This window comes from Drosophila virilis, chromosome 2 (genome assembly GCF_030788295.1).
Source record: "Drosophila virilis strain 15010-1051.87 chromosome 2, Dvir_AGI_RSII-ME, whole genome shotgun sequence".
Taxonomy (NCBI): Eukaryota; Metazoa; Arthropoda; class Insecta; order Diptera; family Drosophilidae; genus Drosophila; species Drosophila virilis.
In genome coordinates, this window is record NC_091544.1 from 24,106,222 (window position 1) to 24,128,132 (window position 21,911).

Genomic DNA, 21,911 nt, shown 5'->3' on the forward strand with positions numbered 1-21,911 from the left:
TAAAGTGCCTTCGTGACTCTTTTGCATTCTTATTAGTGTTCATGTATGTACTCATAATTTGCAGGTGTCATACGAGAGTATTTTACCTTTGTTTCGCTTGTCTATGCACGGGAGCTGAATAACTGTTACCCCTCAGTTAACTAAGAAATTCTCGCTTCTGCTTTTAAGCATTGCATTTTTTCAGCCTGGGTAAAGGAGACTACACTTGGCCACGAGAAGCAGTCCGTGGTGTCCTGAACACATTTGTTTTTTTCCTTTTACATAATTTTTCTGCAAGCAAATCGTATCCCGAACGAATTAAATACATTGAGCCACGTTTTTATGCTACGCCCATATTTTCTTTAAATTATAAAAGCAAAAAAAAAAAAGGATTTCATTGTCCATCACTCCGAGACGAGGGTGCGTGCCAGTTCCATTTTAAGATTCCTAATGGACTTATTTAGTCAAGCACCAGCTGCATTTGCATTTGATGATAATGATTCCATCATCTGTGTGTGTAATGAAAAGAAATGAGTTGTTTTTCATGTTAAGATATGATAATGTCAAATTTGAATTGTGCAAGTAAGCCAAAGAGGGAAGTTTAATGTCAGACAATTCGCTTAAAGTGTAAATTTTATTCAATGAGGTGCATCCAAGCTTATATTTATTAATTTCAATTTCAAATAGGTATAAGTACCCGTTCATATCACTGAAAGTAGATGATCATTCCATTCAATAAGCTTCTTATTTAACACTGAGGTAAGGTAAACAATAAGTGAATAACCGAAAGCACATGAATTTTATTTAGTGTGTTTATGAAAATTGCCAACAATCAGACAGAAACCCATAACTGAGGAATGCAATTGACGATGGCAGCTTTTACATAATGTCGACTGCTGTAAGAGAATGCTACACACACAGAAGCACACACACAACCATGTAGTCAAACATAAAATAAAATACACCCTATCAATATAAATGGCAAAACCAACGACAAAAACAATGGCCACAACAACACTCGCATGAATCACGTTTCAAGTCGCTGGGGCTCAGGACAAGCACGAGAACCAAAAGAGCAACAACAGCAGAGTCGAACGCAGAAAAATATGTAGGAAAAATACAAAAGTGTGTGTACAAATAATGCAGCCATTTTGGATAAGAATGGAAGTTAACAAACACACACAAAAACAACAACAGTCACAGTGGAGACTTGAACAAAAAACAGAGCCATGAACACTGCAAAGGTAAAATTCGAATACCAACCCAAATCGATTTGAGCGTTCAATGACAGGGGCTCTGCTCCTCCCGTTCTGCTTTGCTGTGCGACATATATCAAAGAGCCAAAAATGCACCAGCCCCGTAAAATAAAGAAAAAATAACACAAAATGTCACATTCGAATTGAATTTAAATGAGTTTTGAGTTGAACTTTGCCGAAGATACACACAACGATAGTAGCACAAGGTGAAGAAGGGCAGGCACTTGGAGCGAACCAAAAACCTGAACTAATAACATTATAGAGACCTGCGATTGGAACGCAAGAGCAAATGCAAACTGGAACAGTGAAAAAAAAAAAACTATTTATATATTTGTGCATATATACTGACAACAACTGAGGCATAAGATAAGCGCAATTATAGATAGTCTGGTTTGTGATGTTGGGCAGAGATGTCATGGAGGAACCATGTCTTAGTTAGAATACCTCTTACAAAGTGAACTCTTGACTTTTGTTATTAAAGGCTTGGAGTGTATGAAAAGTCATCCTAACAAATAAACACGTAATTAAATAACGAAATGACTTCCGATTAGCTGGTGTCCAAGAATGTATCTTAAAATATTTATAAAGTTGAGATATTTTAGGCAGAAACTTAAGCAAGAGTAACATAAAATACATATAACATATAATACAGGGTATTTGTGTGTGGGCTTAATATTCGCATTTGAAAGGAAACCACCTTTGTATATCATGGACATCACAGGTTGGATTGTTGTGTCCCATCTCAGCATTCAGATATTACTTTCATATCAAATGCCGCCATCTGAGTGGCCGGTCTTGGTTTGCTGACGCCGCTGCACAGATCGTTTTAATTAACTCTAATCAAAGCCAATGGAATTAATTGCGAAATTAAGTTGAGAATTTCGACGACGCAATTATATATCTGTTCTGCTTCATAAACAACTCGATACGCAGGCACAGCTTGTACATCTACTTATTTATCCACATGGCCACACACATATTGAGACGACCGGCCCGATGTAGGTCAAAGACATTGGGTTGGACCCAGAATCAGTTTGCTGGCTGGAGACGTCCACGTTGTGCGGATTGAATGGGACAGTTATACAAGTTATAAGGCTGTTCGTTTACACTGACGCATCGCTGTGCGCATTACGGACAAGATATTTATAAATAGCTTCGCATTCTCTGTGTGATTGTGTGATTGTGTGAGTGAGCATGGGCATCTCATTTAGAGACACGCAGGTCAAATTGTGTGTATCTTTACGCCACATGCCTCGCACGCATGTGACTTCATTTATGGAATCCATATATAAATGGCTACATTCAAACTTCCTTATGGCGCGCTCTGTGCTGTGCCTCCAGAATACTTATTCCGGTCGCAAAACGGACGCAAACAGAAGCCATTCATTTGTGACAGCTACTGCGTCTCTGTGTACCGGCATGAGAGCGTAAACGAAAGTCGTTTACATACTCTGATTTTTTACACGTTTCAACAAACACTGCAGATTACACATCGCCCAAGTGTTCTCCACCGGGACTCATCTAAATTCCTTCATACATTCATAAGTTTTTCGGTTACATGCCTAAATAAATAAATATAATACTTAATACTCCATGTCCCGGGCAAAATAAGCATACGAACGATGATATTTAAAGTGTACATGCACAACTTACAAAGTCGAAAAAATAAGAAAAACTTTTGTTTAACAGTATTTTCACTAATATTTAATGTAAGAAGAGAGAACTTTTTGGGGTATTGGTTCTGAATAAAAAAAAAACCCTTATGATATTTAGCGGTTATGTTGTAATTTTGTATTTTTGTAAAATACGTCAATTAGTTAGTTAATTGCGACACACCTGGTAAAACTGATCTATAGTGTATAATTAGGTTGTTGAATGCGTTACCCATTTTATCGCTAAATACAAAAGCTTATACAGTACATAAATAAGTATGTTTTTATATTTTTGGCAACATTCGAAGTGAATTAGATACGACAAAGAAAATAGCGTAGTGGAATTTGGTTTGAATCGAAATAGAAGACATTCAGATTGTTCGACAGATACATACATAGCTCAGGTGCATATAATGGGAGTAAGATCTTTTCGAATATACACAAGTGCAAATGAAGTTTGCAAGCTTGGAATAAACTTTAAATGCATTCACGTATGAATTTAGGTTCTAAGCAAAATATTCAAACACTTTAATATGCAAAATGTGTGCGTATTTTCAATACTGTCTATGGCAGCTATTTTGTTCGCTCTCCTCGGAAAGGGGCGATAAAAAATGAGAAAAGTGCGGTGGCAACACCTAAAATGAGCTAATAGCCGCATTTATTGCCAAATTGCTATAATAAACAATTTGTTGAGCGTTTAACGAATTTTACTGCCGCCAGTAACAAGAATAACAAAGCCAGCCGCTGCATGGTGCGGCAGATGGGGGAGCAGTGGGCCAAATGCGAACGACCATAAAAATGTTTATGATGGATTATGCTCGCTCTCCTCCCTCCCCAAAAGACGCATATTCTCCCAGTCACTTGGTGTGCTTTATGGCACTTTCGATGTGGGACACGTTGAGGCAGGTTGCGGCTGTACTTGTGGTTGTCGACTTGGTCATTAAGTCTGCCGGCGTCACAGTCAAATTGTCAATGTCAAGGTGAAAAATGTAACACATAAAATGGCCATAAAGGTGTTGCAGATTGCCAGGCAATTGATTTCATTTCTGTCCGCGGGGGGAAGTGAGCACGCACCGAAACGAGGGGATATTAAAATTTTACGGTCAACGGCAGACGCTCGCCAGACACCGCAAGTGTATACAAATAGTACATAGAGTAACAAAGAAAGATACAGAGCGAAGGAGGAAGCGAGCGAGAGGGAGAGAGAGAGAGAGAGCAAAAGCATAAGACGGAGCGTGTGATAGAGAAACCCACATGCGATAGTAAAATAAAGCATTATTATTGCAACCATTAAGCGACGACCGACGACCGACGACCGACGACCGCCGACCAAAGACCGACATCGTTAAGTGCCGCTCAAGACGTTGACGGAAGCTGACGGAAGCGACCATAGACTCAACTGGGCTGCCCATGTCAGTCGTAAAAGCGAGGCGCGCGACTTAGACGCGCGCGAAGAACACAGCACTCCCCATCTTGCCGCTCCGTCCCTCAACCATCCATTCATCTACTTCATAGTAGAAGTCTGTGCAGCGGGTCTTCTTGCTGAGTTTTTATGAATGAAACTGCGATGCCTATGCTTTTTTTTTAAGGCAGCTGCTTGTTTTCTTAGTACAATCTTATTTGATTTAATGTCACATTATGTGCAGCAAGTGAACATCAGTAATTAAACCGTTTGACCTTAAAAATCAATAAATATTCGATGCCTTGTTTGTTTTTGAATGTAAATTATTCTTTATTTGCAGTTACTTTAAGTGCAACGTGCTGTAAAGGCCCTACTTACCTCTATAAAGATTTAAATAATATGATCATGTTTCAGTATTTGATAAACTAAGAAGTCTCTAATCGAAAGCTGTAGACATATAAACTTCTCCGAGTCGTAGGCAACAGACACACAATAAACAATCCAACATGTTTCATAAATATGGGAAGTGAAAACTACATCCGAGATTTAAACATAGGTTCTTAAGACAATTTGTTATGTAATTGAAAAATTACATCCATGACACGTGAATTTAAAATTGTGGCTCAATTCAATTGAATCTTTTTATTCTTAGTGTTTCCTAATAGAAACAATCCTATAAGTACAAATTTAAGAAAACGTTTGGCTAAGACACTACTACCAATCTTGGCCAAAGGTTTACATAGATAATTTTTAACTTATAGTAAAAATTTACCAAAAAATTAACCCATTAACAAAACATACATCAATGTGTATTATTATTATTTATTATTATTATTTATATATGTAGGCTATCTCGGAAAACCTAAAATTATAGTAAGATTTCTTGTATAAGAGCAGACACGTTTTCGGCTGTTTTAATCGAGTATCCATTCAACATGGCAGTGAAACACACATGACGCACACCAGACACCATAGTTGTCGTACCGCCTGCCATGTTGAGCTTGTTTTGTTTTTGCTGTCACCTCCAGCACTGCGCCGCCAGTTTGAGCTGGCGATAAGTAATTTATGCGGAAACACGTTTGCAGGGGACGCTTATCTGGCAGCCGTGGACAAAGAGAATACGGCCGGGCAGTGGCTTATTAATTTGCATATTTTCAAGTGACGACTAGTTGCGGCTAGAGACAGAAGAGACCTGCGGTTGTGGCTTGGATACCAGGGGCATTTATATAAATATGAGTGATTTATTTGACAATTTTCGACAGCATTTATGCAGACGCACTACGCATTCCAGATGAAGTTGTTAATGCCACGCCATGGGTAGACAAAAGTTTAATGAGCACTCCTAGTCGTGTCTGGCAAAAGTCTTCGGTATAGAAATAGAGCTAAGCCTCTGTTAGACGAAAGCAGAAGAGGTTTTGTCGGCTTACCGTCAAACAGAAAAAAAGTGAACGAAATACTTCTTCAAAAATTGCTTACCAAGTTTGCAGTGAAGTTTTAACTACATGCGGCTAAAACCCCCTTGCCAAAAAAAGGAAGAGCACAAAACGAATAAGCAGCTGCTACCAAACAACTTCGACGCGTGTGCTTGCGCATGTGCTTAATATATTCTTGCAAAGGAGGGATGAAACGTAGATATTGCATACACGCACACGCATCGACGCTATAACGCATGTGTGTGTGTGTGTGTGGCGGCCATGTTGGATTTGTGCGTGTGCAGCCGTCTCTTTTTTACAGCGGTTTCACTCGCTGCTGCACTAACACATGCATAAATAGTATTGTGCATGTGTGCGTGCATAGGGCACACCTACTAGACGCCCTCTGTCGGGTGCTCTGAAAAGCGGTAAGTGTGCTTACAAAGCAGCAGATGGCGACTGTTGGAATGGTTCGAGTATTGGCTAAGCAACTGACTGCTCCAAAAATTGGGTATTTTTCTCAATCAATAGAATAACAAGTTTAGACAGAATAAAACTATTAAAAACTGTTAATTATAAATAAAAGATTATAATAATACATGTCACAAGCAAATAAGATGTATTTCTTAAGCCAACAAAACATAATTGCACAGATTACACAATATGGTACTTCAAGACGCAAAATTTCCCTCATGCGTTTTTCGCACTCGCACTTCACATATTTTGGCCGGCTTCTGTTTAATTTCGAAAAAGTAAACACAGAGCTTTGCGTTTAGGGCGTCGTGCATGTATAACAAGCTTTGATGGAATGTACATAAACATATGTACATACATATATATATATACCAAGAGTAACGTAAATAGGTTATGTAAAATACTTAGGGACCATTCGTGGGCATGGACCAAGAAAAACCAACATCCCCTATGCGATGCCGGCAAGATAAAAATCAATATAAATATATACTTGTACATAGAGGAGGGAGTTAGCTTACTATACACATCTAGCTACATTGAATACACAAGAAATTTGCACAAACACACACGCCCACACTAAATGAGCAAATTTATGCGTTTTGCAAAGGATTATGGTGCAGAAAATTTAATTAATTTCATTTAATATTCGCAATAAAAGAAGCAACGAGCGACCACGGCCCCATTTGCATACCAACTGCGCAATATGAAAGTGGTCCGCCCTTTAAACCTTAAATCAATTTTCCTGTCCTGTACTGTCATTATCCAGCAGCTCAGATGCCACTCCCAGATGATAATAAGTGCAAATTTAAATAAAGGCACATTTGCATTTCCCTTACTTTATCAGCTTACAGATTAGTTTCAATATTTTTATAAATCTCATTCTTTACGCGAATGGCAGACCTTATAGAAGAGAGGGAGTCGGAGAAATTACTTGTAATGCCTCTTAATTAACTTATAACACTTCGCAAAAGGATAAAGTCGCTTCTCTTGAGCGTATTTCGGTACCTGATTCAAAGCCTTTGATAATTTGTTATTCAAGCTCAGAAAAATTGCTAATTATATTTCTCACAAGTAATATCGAAAACCCTGACGTTAAGTTGCACATGTTTTATAAATTGCCTTAATTTGTACTTTTGCGCAGTCAAATAAAGTCGTTTAGGCATTTTAAAGTGCATATTTGTGGATTTTTAAATTCAAAGTTCATTTGGTCTTAAATCGTCTTATTTATTTTTAATATATACATAACATATATATTTTTGCAATTTTTGGTCACTTTACTGATTATTCATAACATTCAAGAACGGATTAATATTTTGTATTATTATTATATATATATATATATATATATTTAACCGGAAGAGATCAATGCGTTTCTTTACATATATATATATATATTTCTTTACATATATATATAACACAAAGAAATCGGAGCTTTAAGATTTTTGATTTGAATACCATTTATAGCAAGTAAATACGCGGATTTGACATACAACCGGCCACAACGCGCTTTGGTGATTAATTTTCGCTATTTACATTTCAAATTTCAAAAAGTTACCCATTAAACAATGGTACTAAAACAAAATTTATAAGCATGTTTATTTTGATTTAATTTTGATTTAATTTTATGTGATTTTTTAAACAAATGATATGCATTTCATTCATCAATAAAAACCCTAATAAAATCGTATATATTTCTTAAAGAAAATTGTCTCTAATCGGATTTATATTTTTTTCTAACGAATTTAAACGATGGGAACGAGAGCAAAGCTTTATGAGCCCCAAAGCTTAGCCTCTTCATACATACACCAAATAGTTTCTGTTATACGAATTTAGTATTCAAATACATAAAATAAATCGTTCAAATTTTATTGCTTTTAGCTTTACGACTGTACGATTGGCTAAACAATTCCTTTATAACTTGGCATTTGTCAATATCTCTATAAATCTTTATAATAACAACAGTTATAAGAAAGTATATCTTGTTTTATTTTCCCAGCTAGGTATCCTAAATCTTAAATAATAGTACTGTGAAATGTGCAGGTAAATATCTAGATAAGCGATGATCGATTTTTTGTGATTGCCGTCGCTGTTTTTGAATTCATTGTGAATATAAGCGATTCGCTTTTGACTTAAGACAAAGAACTCGCTGCGGCGGGGCAGTGGTAAAGATTTTCAAGTAAAGTGAATGCTTTGAGAATTTTAATTGGGTTGCCCACTTTTGCATCTCAAGAACGAAAAACAGACATTTTGTCTGGTGCCCAGATTCGAGTTCGGGCTTGGGGCCTTAATTAAAGCATTTTAAAAATCACCAGGCATATTTTCATGGCCTGTCGGAGAAACGCATTAAAATGGGCGACGCGCTGCGGCTATCGGCATTGGCCCCACCCCCACCCCTCCATCCACTTTTCCCTCAGCACTAGTCCCAGTCACACGACTATCCATACCCATCTTCTTTGGCCCCTCACTTGACTCTTGTTATAAGTACATCACAGAACGATGTGGGATTCGATGTCTCTCGGCACCAATGCGAGATGGAGATGCGGCCGCCATTGAAATTCAAAGCGCAAACTTGCTGCATTTATCAGGCTCGGGCGACTCCTTGGATAACCGATCGGACTGCTTGACATGCATAATATCTGATACTGATACACATACACATACTATATGCCGCTCATATAGCTCGAATACCCTTGCTGAGTGTATTACAATTTTGTCGGGACATGTGTAACGCGTAGCTGAAGGAATCTACTATTCTATGGTAAATGTTGTTCATAATCATCTGAGTCTGCCTACCCTATCTAAATACTTGCAAATATACATTTATCACAAAAATCACCTGGATAAGACAGCCATATCATAAAAATGCACATATGAAATAGTTTCGCAAGGGTATTTCATCATCGGTGCGATGAAGATAACAAGTGTTCTTGCTCTTTTTTTTTGAATGTTTTTCAAAACAGTTTTATTTATGTTTTCCCTTCGCGCGTAAAAGGCACTTCAAAATGAGCAATGTCTCTGATATAATTGCCATTGCGCACACCAAACCCAAACCCAAACCCTATCCCAGTGCTTGGCACTTGACACTCAAGTGGCGGTCGTCTCCATGCCCATTCGTATGCCCCAGCTAGAGGCAGGCCTAAAGGCATTTTGATGGAAAACTGGATTTCAATATTTTCAAATGCGTTTTTGTCTTGTGTCTTGTTTCTGTTCATATTTCCAGCTCGTAATTTATCAACAAAATTCCACGCCGTCGCTGGCACATCAGTCACCAGACCCAGATCTTAGTCCATGAGTTGACCCACGGCTTATCTTGCCCATTTCTTCACATTTGAAAGCGGTGGAAACTTGAATAAGTAAATAAATGATTTTGTGTGCCTATTTCTGGTTGGCGGAGGCAGCGAGGCAGCAACCAGCCTTTGTGGTTGGTGTTTTGTTTTATTTTTAATTTGGAATGCGGTAAATATTTATTTCACTCACCCGGGTGTCAGCGGAGACTCCACTTTTTTATTTATTTTTTGTTTTTTGTAATTCAGTTTTTACGATCCTGAATTAACACATGTTTCGTTCCCGTTAACAGATTGGTGCCCCATTTCCATCTGATCTCTTGGGAATGAGACTGGGCCTTCTCTCATAGCATCATGCTGTACATTTTAATATATCTCTGGACACATTAACATGCAGAAATCTTATCGAGACAGCTCAGTTGTCAGATGCTACTTTACAAGATTTCAAAACGTCAAACTCGCTATTTACTCCAAGATAATTAAATTTGGAAAGCAATTGAGTTACAATAGTGGATTAACTTTTCTTAACAGCAGCCTTATCTTTTTTATTAAACTGTGGTAAGTGGAAAGGCTAAAATTTTCCATTTCCCTAAATAAAGAAAATATTTTTGTTGCCTATGCCAAAATACTTTTTTTTAAATAGTTTAATTTAACAGTTTTGCAGCCTTTCTTAAATGTGATTTCATGTATATAACATTATTTACACAAATCTTAATCGATCTTAATTATCGTATTGCTTTTATAAGCTTTCTGAATGGCTTACGAAATGAAAGGTAATTTAAATTTTGGGTAAATCTGTTTCTTATTGTTTTAACGGAATAACGGAAGAGTTAGCCAAAGTCGTATTAGCACAAATTTATGGATAAGCGGCTAAGTTATAGACTAACATGTAAAAAATCGATTCTGTTTGTGCCAAATTTTGGAAGTAACAAAAATAAAACCTTTTATTATAATAAATTCAGTAGATATTCATCATAGCTATTATAAAAGTCACAAACATCAGTAAATATATGCGAAAGTTATGGTTACATAAAAGATGTGACTCTTTAAAATAGGCCTAAGATAGTTGGAAGTGCTCGACTAGCTCGACATACGCTGAATCCAGAATCAAGCTGACACTGCAAAGAATTTAGCTTACTTTTTCTTCCAACCTTTAGTAAATGCTCTCGTGATTTATGGAATTTTCCGCATTCAAATGTGTGAAATACCAAAACTTAAGACTTTGCCTACAAAAATTATTCTATTTTTCCTATATTAAATGGTTTCAGGGTGTAAAAAACACTACATTTTGAAACAATAAAAATTAAAAGCTTTACCCCAGAAAAGTCGACCAAAAGAGATGCAGCAAAAAATATGTGTTTGCAGCCAACTTCAAAAAATGCTAGACTTCTGACATTAACTATATAGTTGGTGTTATAAAAATGCCACCCGCAGCTGTGGAAAATTGGTGTACGTCTGTTGAATGAATGTTTTTGTTTATTCATGGGTTTTTCCTATTTGCCTATTTGCTGCACTCCGATTTTTTAAAGCTCTCCATGAAAATGCAAGTATTCTTATTGCACCAAACTGAAAAAGTCGACCCTAAAGCGAAAAACGGTTACTTGCAACATTTTGTTTTTCAACTGATCTCCTTCAAACTTATTTTTAAGTTACGAGTGGGAAACCAAATGTTCCCACTAGGGAAAAACTGCTTGAAGACTGCTGCGAACTACAATCAAAAATTAACCGGGTAATACCATACAAATATTATATATCTCATGATATATAAAGCAAATCATTTAAATATGATATTTATATGCTGTAAACCTAAACCTACTGAAGCAATATTAAAATATATTTATATAAACCAAACTTTATAGATCTTTCGGATAAGTCCACCCTCTTCTTGCAGCCAGTATATATGTCGGAACCAAGCAGCTTCTTATATATCATATAGTTCTACATTGCTATATATAAGCAAAAGCTTATTCACATATTATACACTGCATCCAATGCCTGGGAAGAACCGGTAAAAAAAATTGACTCCTGCAAGATATCTTGACCAAAATCAACAATTACGAATTTCCCAATACTTTCTCACCATATTTGCAATCTCTTTCACCTTACACTTTACTATTAATGTTTTGTCTTTTCTCTCTCTTTTAATTTTTATTTATTTATCCTTTATTTTTTCCATTTTGAAAAAAATGTATCCGTCTTTTGTCATTTCTTCTATCGATAAAGTAGTTAATATTATTTACAACCAATTCGTATTTAGCTTAAAATAAATAAAAATACAAGAAGTATTCCGCGTTTCTCAATTGCAGCTCGTGTCCAACATTTTGTAAATTCCTTGTTAAATTCCTCCTTAAGTCTTGGAAGCCATTTTTATTATTCCGTCGTAGTACATGGAGTCCATCCTCCTTCTTCAACAATGGAGATCGTCGTATAAAAAATATGGTCCGCGATTAGCTGATATAAAATAATACGCAATTTATAAATAGTCAATTTAAAAAAAAAAAAACTTCATTGTTATTATAGCTGAAGTTGCGGTTTTGTATGTTAAATAACAAGAGGAGGAGCTATTCAATTTTCATGGGAGTTGCAACAAATGTGGCCATTAAATAAATTAAGTTGGACATTTATGTTCGGGGAATAGCAGAAGCGACCAAGACAAAAGCAACCCTTGACTGAGGCCCTTTAAAAACTTTGCCGAGTGCTTGCCCTGCGCACCTGAGAAACGGGGTGGCTTCTTGCGATTTTTAGCTTGGCAGTCATTAAATAAGCAGAAAGGGGAACATTTCAAATCAAACTGGGCGGGATAGTCTTCAAATTCAGCCAAATAAAAGAGTTTTGCAACATGGCCATTTACCGTTTCCCGCTTTCCGTCCGCCACTTTCACTTTTCCAGTGAGCAGTCCTTGATTTACGGCCGTGTCCTTGCCGATTTGCAGACTATAGACTCTGAGCGTGCTTGTACCTGTGTTTTTTTTTATGATTCTGTCCGATGAAATTGCAACAATTGTCACCGAAATACCGACAACCCTTTGTGAGATGCTGACGCGCCTGTAACCTGACGAGAGGTAACCGCGACGAGGACGACGACGCAGTTTCGCTTCCATAGAAATCGTTGAAAACGCAATATCTAGCTTTGACCCAGAGACAATGCGTCTCAGCTGCCTGTTTGACAGCAATATAAATCCGTTTATGCCGCATTTCATAAAAAAGATGCGAATTTTTTGCTGAACCGTGAAAATTTTGTGTTTTTGCTACAACAATTTTACGCTCGCAAGGGTACGTATTCGTAGATCTAACCCTAACCCCTTCGCGGCTGGGCACCTGATATCCGAATGCTTTCATTAGACTCCGGCGACACAGGTATGCGTACGGAGTTGTACAAACCACTCACGCCTTAAGCCGAGTCTTGCAGCGAGCTATAATCCTAGTAAAAATTGGTCTTCAAATCCTGCGAGTTACAGGACATTACGTACATCTTTTAAGGCGCCTACGAAGTTCTATTTGAGGAACAATTTATTTTTGTAATTAGAAATGCGGGCGGTCGCTCCAAGTTGAATTAATGGTCTTACAATTCAGCGCCAATGAGTCCTTAATGGAAAATTAGGGCGACCCCGGCTAGGCAAGTCCTCATGCAATTACATTAAGTCCACGAGCCTTTTGCTCCTGCTGACTTTCACTTGCTTGATTATCATTATCACTAATACATATTAGAGGCTTTCGATTTTGTGGCCAATCAACGACAACGGCGTCCATCTGCATATGCAACCAATATGAAGCGGGTGCAGGAGGCCATGAAAGTAAATTGATCAATTGGGTAAAATTAAGCTGACGTTCTTCTCTGCCTTTTCTCGATACCCATTCCGGTGGCTCGACCTGGGAGTTGCGTGTCAATTTGTAGTTGATTTCATTAATAAATAAGCCAGGGCATGGACACGTCTTACGTGGAGTACTGTTTTTGCTCTGTCTTTACTTTTGGGGATGGTGGCTATAGGCAATGCAGCGTTGCCAGATGGCCGAAAGAAACAAAGATGACAGCAGAGAAAAAAATCTGTTGACTTATTACCTGTTAATTAATCTGTTGATTATTTGACTTATAAAAATCCTGTCCACAGATCAAGATGTCAACATAAAGCAATCTACTAGGCTAAAAACATTTTCTTAAAGTTATTAGTTAAATGTAAAATAATAGAAACTTAGCAACATTCTAGTTGTTCGATATGCATTACGAATATCTCCATTGCCTTCAACTGTCCCTTTTCTCACCCACTGTAGATTCTTTGTTTTGCTTTCGTTGCTAACATATCTGCCATCATCATAAATTGCATGAAAACTATCTATCTTTTTTGCGAAATTGAGCAATTTTATTAAAATTCCAAAACCGGCAAAGGGGCTTCATCTAGCAGCAGCATCTCACAGCAGTCCCCATTTATATACGATACGTATAAGTATATGTATTGTGTATATAGGTACTAGTATACTCGCATATATGTTGTTTTAACTTCGCGGGCGAGGACTGCAGGGAACAGGACGAAACATGACAAGCAGGATGAGGGCATCCTTGATAGTGCCATATTGCACAAATTGCCAGTGTGTGTGTGTGTGAGAGAGTGTATGAGTGTGTGCGCTGCTGCTGAAATTTTTCCTCCAAGTCGTCGTTGCTTTTATATAAACATGAGGCAAGATTAGATACAAATTACACCACAACTTTCAAGGTGGACTTCCTCCGTGCTGTCCGCCTTCTGTTTTTCTGGCAATTTGCACACCTTGTTGGTGCTTCTGCTCCGTCTGCTGCTGTCGTATCCATAAGTTACAAGCACAAAGTATCTGTAGCCAGGCTGCAAAAGCAACAGCAAGAGCAACAAATGCAATAACAAGAAAAGTTTCGCCCCATGCTCGGTATAAGGAAAATGGCAAACAACCAGCTACGAAGGGAAAGGAAACAGGAGACAGGCAAATGGCGTAGCCTGAAGGATGAACAGGGGAAGTGGGGGACAGTGCCACGCCCAAGTGGGGAGCAGCGCCCAAGCTGTGAGAGTTTTTATATATTTATTTCTTTCATACATTTTTGCTAGCGATTATAAAATGTACGAAAAAATAAAAACTATGGCAAGGCCGTGGGGATCCATTCGCCATCGCGTGGGCCTCGCAATATAACCAAAATAATTTATGTTTGCCAAATTCAAACTTTACTTATGTTTGCAAAAAGTTTGCCCTCGCCCTTTCTTGTGATTTGCTACAGGGGCGCGTAAGGCAGAGCAGATGACTGTGTGGGCGGATGCGAATGCCAGTTGATGGGCGCGTCCTCGGCCACCACCCCTCTTAGCTCGAGACTCGCTCGGTGGCACGTTTGCAAAATGGCCCAATGCGTGTCTGGAATACATTTTCGTGTTTGCCAAAAAGAAATGAGAGCTAAGCAAAAGTTTGGGCAGGGCTTCTGGCCCCACTCCTGCGCCTGCCCATTACCTTGCGCCCGATGCTCCCTTCTGTGCATTTGTACATATTGTCGGTTGTATTTTGATGCAAAGTTATGTGAAATTGTTTGCCAGCCAACATGTGAAGAGGCATTTTGTGTTTTCTTAAATTTAATGTAGCTTTACTCCCGAATAATCGAATGTGCGTGCTTAAATTCATGCTATATGTGTTCTTTCCTGTTGTTGCTCTGGGTGCTTATTGTCCGTTGTGTACATAGTCACAAGTCCGGACTCCACATAGGCACATATACAAGCACGTTGTTGTCGCGGCCCACCGTTGAAGACTTCCCTTAACCCTAACCATTTCCGCTTCCAAACCCACGCCCAAGCCTGGACCAGTACATACCCTCGCGCAGGACATAATGTTAATTGCGGCCTTTGTTTGGGTTTTCATTCATTGTCCAGCTGTTGCCCCCCCACTTAGTTTCCACCCTGCAAATTATTTAAATTTCTGAAAGAGTTTTATTATAATGTTTGGCTAAACGGCTTCAAATTTCGCTTAAGAGATTGAATAAGAATAAGATAACACAAGCTTCTTGGTGTAAATATAAATTTTCAAATATTCTATGAACAAAGGAGTTCGATTTTGACTTGAAACAAAGTTCAATACCTTTGATATATCTGATTCTAAATTTGTCGGTCTAGGTGCGCATATTTTAAACAGTGGTAATATCAGATAAAAATTTGAAATTATGTATTAAATTGTATACATACTTTATTTAAGTATTTCAAACTGGACACGTCAAAATAGGATTTTATGATTAATTATGTATGTATGTCCATCTATCTGTGGGTCCTTCCGTCTTGATTAAAGCTTTGATCTGTGAAACAATAAGAGCCAGAGATTTACAATTTTGAATGTATGACCGAAGCTAGAAGCATTAAATTTGTAGAGTAGAAACAGTTTCAAAATATTTCGCTTTTTTGTTTGTACAAACACGTTTTTAAACTTTTGCGTTTGAATTTTGTATGTATATATATTTATATTTGTGCCCTGAAATTTTATTGAAAGAATGCTACAATATACATCGAAGTATTTCAAGAAAACATTTTCCTTTAGGCTAAGGGAAGAAGAGGCACAACAGCAGCTGAAGCTGTATTTATATACGGAAAGTTCGCATGTTTGTATTGACAGCCTAGCGCTGGGTTCAGTGTATCTCCTAATAGAGTATTCCGGATTGGAAAGTCTTGTTTTGAATATTATTTGCTTTTTTGTATATTTAAATTGCTTAAGGAAAACTTCCTTATCACGGAGAAAATACCAGAATAGGTGACATATGCGGCAGGACGTTGAAAGCACAGGGCAGAGACAAAAACAACGACAGAATTTAAGCCGAAAACTGTCAACTTAAATATCGTAAAACGTCGATTGTATTGCTAATAATTCTGCGCATTAAAAACACAAAGTTAATGTGCCTAAAGCTGCAGTTGCGGGACCTGTCCGTGCCAGCGCCGTCAAGGAGCACAACTGGGACGCGAAAGTATCGGAATGGCAGACCTCCAACCCGGCGCTCCTTAATGGAAGAAGACTTGAACGCTCGTAAAAGCCAGTGGGTTAGGGCAGCGGGAAATGAGAATGGGAATCGAAACTGTGGCTAACGAATGCACCGCTGAGCACTTAAATAATGGAATTTGTTTGTTTTGTTTGCCGGGCAGTGCGAGGAGCAGGCAGTCGCAATCGCCGTCTCTGTTGCACCTTCTCTGCATCTCTCTTTTGCCCACAGAGCTACTATCCCGGCATGAGCATGTGCATCTGGCACACTTACCGCGCAATTAATGGCGCATTTAAATGTTTAATTTAGGCGCTTACAGTCCACTCATAAATGGCAGCCAATCGCTGGGGGGATCTCTTACCATATGGAGATTAAAAAGTCTCTTGCTCTTATCCAATTATGTCTAGATGCAGTTGCATATAATGTGCTTTTAGCTGTAGTGGTGCTCGCTTGCGTTTTGATCTTCAGACCGGATCAGCAACTGGTCCTCGAAAACTCACACTCAGCTAAGAAAGCAAAGTCTAGCTCACGACTTTTTATATGCCATTATCGAATTTGCATTAATGTCACATATGTTTGACGGCTTTTGTTTCGCGTGTTTAGACATTTTGCATACAAATCAAACGAAATGAGTTCATTTGACTCCATTTTAGGCGCTACACTGTGGTCGGCATTGTTAACACTTTAGATATCCAATCATCATCTAGAATAAGTATCAATTTGATTATTAAAATTATTGCATATGATGAGCTTGAATAGATATGACCTAACATACTTATATGGGGATATTTGACACCTTTCGCACCTTTCCCTTGTCCTCGCCTGGAATCAGTTGGTCACTTTTATACTTTAGCATTATTTTTAGCATTTAGAAACTTCTCGTCCAACCAGTAAAACCTGTCATAATACAATACAAAACATTTCTTTAATAGAACAAATCATTTAAGGCGTTTAATTATATCGTATTTTTAATGAGACACAAAACATTATTTTAAACAATGTCGAGGCAATAAAAAAGCTCTTTAAATTTATAAAAAAAAATCATAGCTTTTTGTAACTTCTGAGTTTAGTGCAAGTATAGTTTCAACTAAGAAAAATGCGTACGCCAGGCGTCAGACATTGTGTGATCGTAAAACAATTTGTTGCAAAATTCAGCTATCGACCAGAAAATTGCCCTATTAAAATATTAATCCTTCCTCTTGGCAGTTGCCGCTTCCAACTGTAAAATTGTATATGTTTGTCTTAACCAAATGCCAGGCCCAGGCACGAACTCAAACCGCCTCTGTCCTTACCTCTAAATGTATGCGGAACTCTCGCTTTCGCCTTTAGAGATCATAAATTAGTTTTAATGGTCGCTTGCCGTTCATTTTACTGCAGTCGATGTTGTTTTTGTGTAGTCTTGCAAATAAAGTGAAAATCTAAAAAATCGTCAAAAGGCGAACAATTTCTTGGCCTGTTTTGTCTTGACTAGTTTCCTCTGCGTGCGTCGCTCGTCAAAGAGTTGCAATTATAAATTTTAATTGCACACTGAATGCTCGGAAAAAAGTGGTTGTCCCTGGCCCTTCTAAAGAGGCACATAGTTGCCTTAAGGGTTGACTTAATGGTCTTTAAAGGAACATTAAATGCTGAATTATGATTTCGAGGTCGCCAAATGAGGCACGATGGATTTCTGCTGCAAAACGTGGGCCGCTTGGCTATTAAAAGACTTGAGCATACGAGCTATCTGAGTGAAATTTCTCAAATGCCGCACATATGTGTACACATTCAAACTGAAGTATATGTATATGTGTAAATATGTTTATGTATCTACACATATCTATATAGCTTTGCATATTCATGCATATATCGTATATTATTCATGACGCATCCAGACACTTGCTGATGTCTTCTGACAGAAGGTCGTCCGCAGGAATTCAAAATGATGCCTGTCAGTTGGCTTGTTATTTATTGCAGTTGCATGCCCGGGAATCGACTATCTGACCACTTACATACCCTTGTCTCTGTGTCTGCTACGTCGAAATCCCACTCGCAATCGACAAATGCATTTAAAAATTCAATTTCATTGTATTTTCTGTGGCCTGTTGCAAAGCACAAGTCCAGCCCCAGACTCGAGCTCAAGCAATCGTCCGTCTCCCTTCTTAATGCACGTTTAACAATATATATTATATATACACACATATATCTGTCAGTGTTTCTTTTTTTACGAATTAATACGAGTTTCATGTGGACGTTCGGGCTGAACAAGAAATGCATAAATTACTTCAGCAGACTTGATTTCCCCGATTTTGGCTTGCACCTCGTTATTCCACATCGAATCGTCTAAAATCTTTGTCTTAAAGTAATGCAAATAATGGTCTCCTTTGGCTCGTCGTGCTCATCCAATTCGCTGACAAGCTTCTGAGCAGTTCAATGTGCCTCGATTGACCAAAGGCGAGACGCTTAAATGACCCAAAGAATTTCTTAAAATTGCTTGCAAATGCGAATATTTATACGCATCAATTGCGATATTTTTGGACGGACTTTATAAATGTATGCTTTATAATTTTTTTATAAATCTTTTTCCTCTCTTTTTACAGACTTGGCGGATGGATACTTTACGCACAGGTGAGTCTTCTTTGTCTTTGAAAGAGAGCAAATTAACCGAATAATGAAGGCATTAAACCATAGCAAAAGTAAGGTGCATAGCATAAGGTTGACCAAATATAAAATACGACAACTCAGTATACTTTACTTTAAAACCCTTGGAAAAAGTAACTATGTCGAAATCTTTTTAAATTTATGAAAAAAAAAAATTATTTGAATTTATAATATTTCTATTAGTAGATGCTACGCAATTCCCCTTGAAGATTGGTAACAAAAAAAAAGTGTAAAACATTTATATTTTTGGCATTGTTAATTTGAACGTGGTTTTCTTGCCATTTATGCAGCTACCTAGTATAAATGCAGAAGAAGCTATTTTCTACTCCATAAAGAATAAATAGTTGAGTTAATTTAGCCATGGCCGTCTGTCTGACTGCCCGTTCGATTTTCTGCCATTGATACAAACGCGTCGATCTCAGATCTAAACGAGCGATCGCATCTCAAACTTTTGCACGAAAAAATAAGGTTTTGTTGATAAGACATCCCTTTTCTACGAAATCGATAAAAATCGAATTTCATATGCTTATGCAGGTCGCTGAGCTCATAACAGCCAGAAACATCAAAATTATATTGTAGATTCTTATTTCGAAAACACTTTAGAAAGATACAGCCTTGCGCCGCTACAGAAGAGTCAAGGGATACGGGCTTTAAGGAAGATAAACATAGCTGCAGCACCTGGTGCTAGAATGAGTGTTACGGCAGCTTGTCGCCGGGTAAAGGCTATCTATGAGTCGAGCACTCCCGACTGGAATACTATTCCTAGCTTTCAAACGATAATTTTAGCAAAGTCGAGTTGTAAAACCGGGAACATCGCAAAATGCCTTCGACCAAATAAAAGTGTTTAGGCTTGACACATATTTTACTGCCACGGACATACAAATAGTGTCATGACATTGTTATATGCGAGTATTCTTAGGCCTGCAAGTGATTTTTATAAACTGGTTGTTTTATCGATATTAAAGTTCTGATCACAAGTACGGTTTTGGTAACAGGCTACAACTTTGATTATAATGTAAAGAAACATGAAAATTGTTAAAAAAAATAAAATGCCAATATTCTTCCGATATGCTTTTTGATATCTTGTGATAAGAAAATATTGCGAAATTGTTTATATAAACTGATAATAAGCATAAGAAGAATAAGAATAAGAAAATTCAAGCATGAAGAAAGCTGCAGTGAATCAAATCGTGCCGTTATAAACATTGAATATATAAATAATATATATTTATATATTTTTATACAAATAGGTAAACATAGAAGAAAGTGCCCAATTTACACACGACTGGAGCGTTCTTATTTAAGTTATGAATCTACATATTTAATAGATACAAATAACAATTTAATTGCGTTTCTCTTTCTGCACCATCTTTATATTGCGGTTGTATTAATATTTTGATGCGTGCCATCAGTTAGAAGGGAATAAAGCACTCTGCTTTGTGTCAACATGACCAGACCCAGTGGAGAGTCCATTTGCCAAACGCCAAGCTTACGTGCTTCCAATTTGAAGAATCGGGCCGTAAATCGTTAATTTTATAGTTAATCGATACCCATTTATGCGCATAAGCCTCCGCTGCATATTAAATACATATGGGTGAGCATTTGAGACGCTATGCCTTACGATATAAATCTGAATGGGCGACAGACAATGTCGAGGTGATTTATTTGTTTTTAAAGACGTGTTTAGCGCACAGTTTCTTAATTGCCCAATCGTAAAACCGACTACACATCATCATAAAAAACGTCGAAGATGGTGTTCTTCTGGCTGATAGCGTACGAGCCATGAGCCAAGAGATAACATCAAAAGTTCAAGCGAACGGGGAAATTTATATGTATATTCATATTCTATTTATACTATTTACACTATTTATACTAGTCTAACTATGTACATGCATACGTATATATGTATGTATGTCTATATGGATAGGGACAGTTCTAGTTCAATGCAAAAAATGGAATATGGAAATAGATACGACGTCAGTCAAAATCCCAGCAATGTGCCGGGCGAGCAATCGCGCTGCGAGTACCAGCTAAAAACCACCCCAAGATGATGCAGACAAGAGAAAAAACCATAGCAAGGAGAATGAGAGCAACAAGCAGAGCGAGAGCGAGAGCGAGAACGAGAACGAGAACATGAATAGGAACGACAAGTCGTGGCAATGGCAATGACAGCAACAACAATTTAAGTATTTCCAAAATCAAATATGGCCGAATTAAATTCTCTGGGTCTGCTCTTTGTGCGCTCCTTCGCCGCGGCCATTGTTGCCATGACAACCGATTGCATTCCATTGGGGATGGAGTAGAGGAGAGGGACAGGGAAGTTGACGGGTCTGGCAGACGATACCGGAGCGCCGCATGCTCATAAATTCATTTGGTGTTTTTGCTGTTGTTGCTGCTGTTGTTGTTGTGTTTGTTGTCAAGTAGGTTTCTCGTTTCGTTATCTCTGGTCTCTGTCGTTGCCGGTTTTTTCCTCTTGCACCGTGTCTCCCCTTGTGAAGTGCGTCGATTGCTGAGGTTCAATGGCTTCTCAGCCGTCGACACGATCAACAAAATGTCGCTAATCCAATCCATCTGGATAAAGCCAAATATCAAAACTATATTCGAATTAAAAAGCTTTACCATCTTTATGCAACTGAAGCGGCAGTTACCAATTCCTTAATTCAAACCAAAATCATCAAACGATTTCAATTCATATTTAAATTTATCAGTCATCAGTATTTTGTTCGTTCTAATTAGAATACCTTCATCCCTTAACTTCGCTTATGAGATTTTGCGCAGTCAATGGAAACGCATTGCACTTTAGATGCGGGCCTTAAGCAATAGATGGCGCTGAATGAGTTGCAAAAACTGTCGCC

At 37.9% G+C, this 21,911-nt stretch overlaps 1 protein-coding gene and 2 long non-coding RNA genes across 12 annotated transcripts in view; 1 reads left to right on the forward strand and 2 right to left on the reverse strand.

Annotated features, from left to right (window-relative positions):
* The window catches only part of LOC26531591 (uncharacterized), a 116,658-nt gene that overhangs the window by 62,162 nt on the left and 32,585 nt on the right, over positions 1 to 21,911 (forward strand). For all 8 annotated transcript variants that reach the window (XM_070206788.1, XM_070206792.1, XM_070206793.1 and 5 more), the window contains exon 4: positions 18,996 to 19,023. The gene's annotated coding sequence lies outside the window, so the exon portion shown is untranslated. The remainder of the gene's footprint in view (positions 1 to 18,995; positions 19,024 to 21,911) is intronic.
* LOC116652386 (uncharacterized) lies at positions 5,098 to 5,876 on the reverse strand. Its single transcript, XR_004305401.2, has 2 exons — positions 5,766 to 5,876; positions 5,098 to 5,679 (listed from the first exon to the last, which is right to left on the reverse strand). It is a non-coding gene; the product is annotated as an uncharacterized lncRNA (long non-coding RNA).
* LOC116652379 (uncharacterized) lies at positions 11,600 to 17,794 on the reverse strand. 3 transcript variants are annotated; one of them, XR_004305380.2, is made up of 5 exons: positions 17,712 to 17,794; positions 17,195 to 17,316; positions 16,781 to 17,122; positions 15,641 to 15,747; positions 11,600 to 11,910 (listed from the first exon to the last, which is right to left on the reverse strand). It is a non-coding gene; the product is annotated as an uncharacterized lncRNA (long non-coding RNA). The 3 variants fall into 3 exon arrangements; XR_004305379.2 differs by lacking the exon at positions 17,712 to 17,794 and adding an exon at positions 17,524 to 17,661 and having other exon boundaries at positions 11,601 to 11,910; XR_004305381.2 differs by lacking the exons at positions 16,781 to 17,122; positions 17,195 to 17,316; positions 17,712 to 17,794 and adding exons at positions 12,311 to 12,952; positions 13,025 to 13,328 and having other exon boundaries at positions 15,641 to 16,159.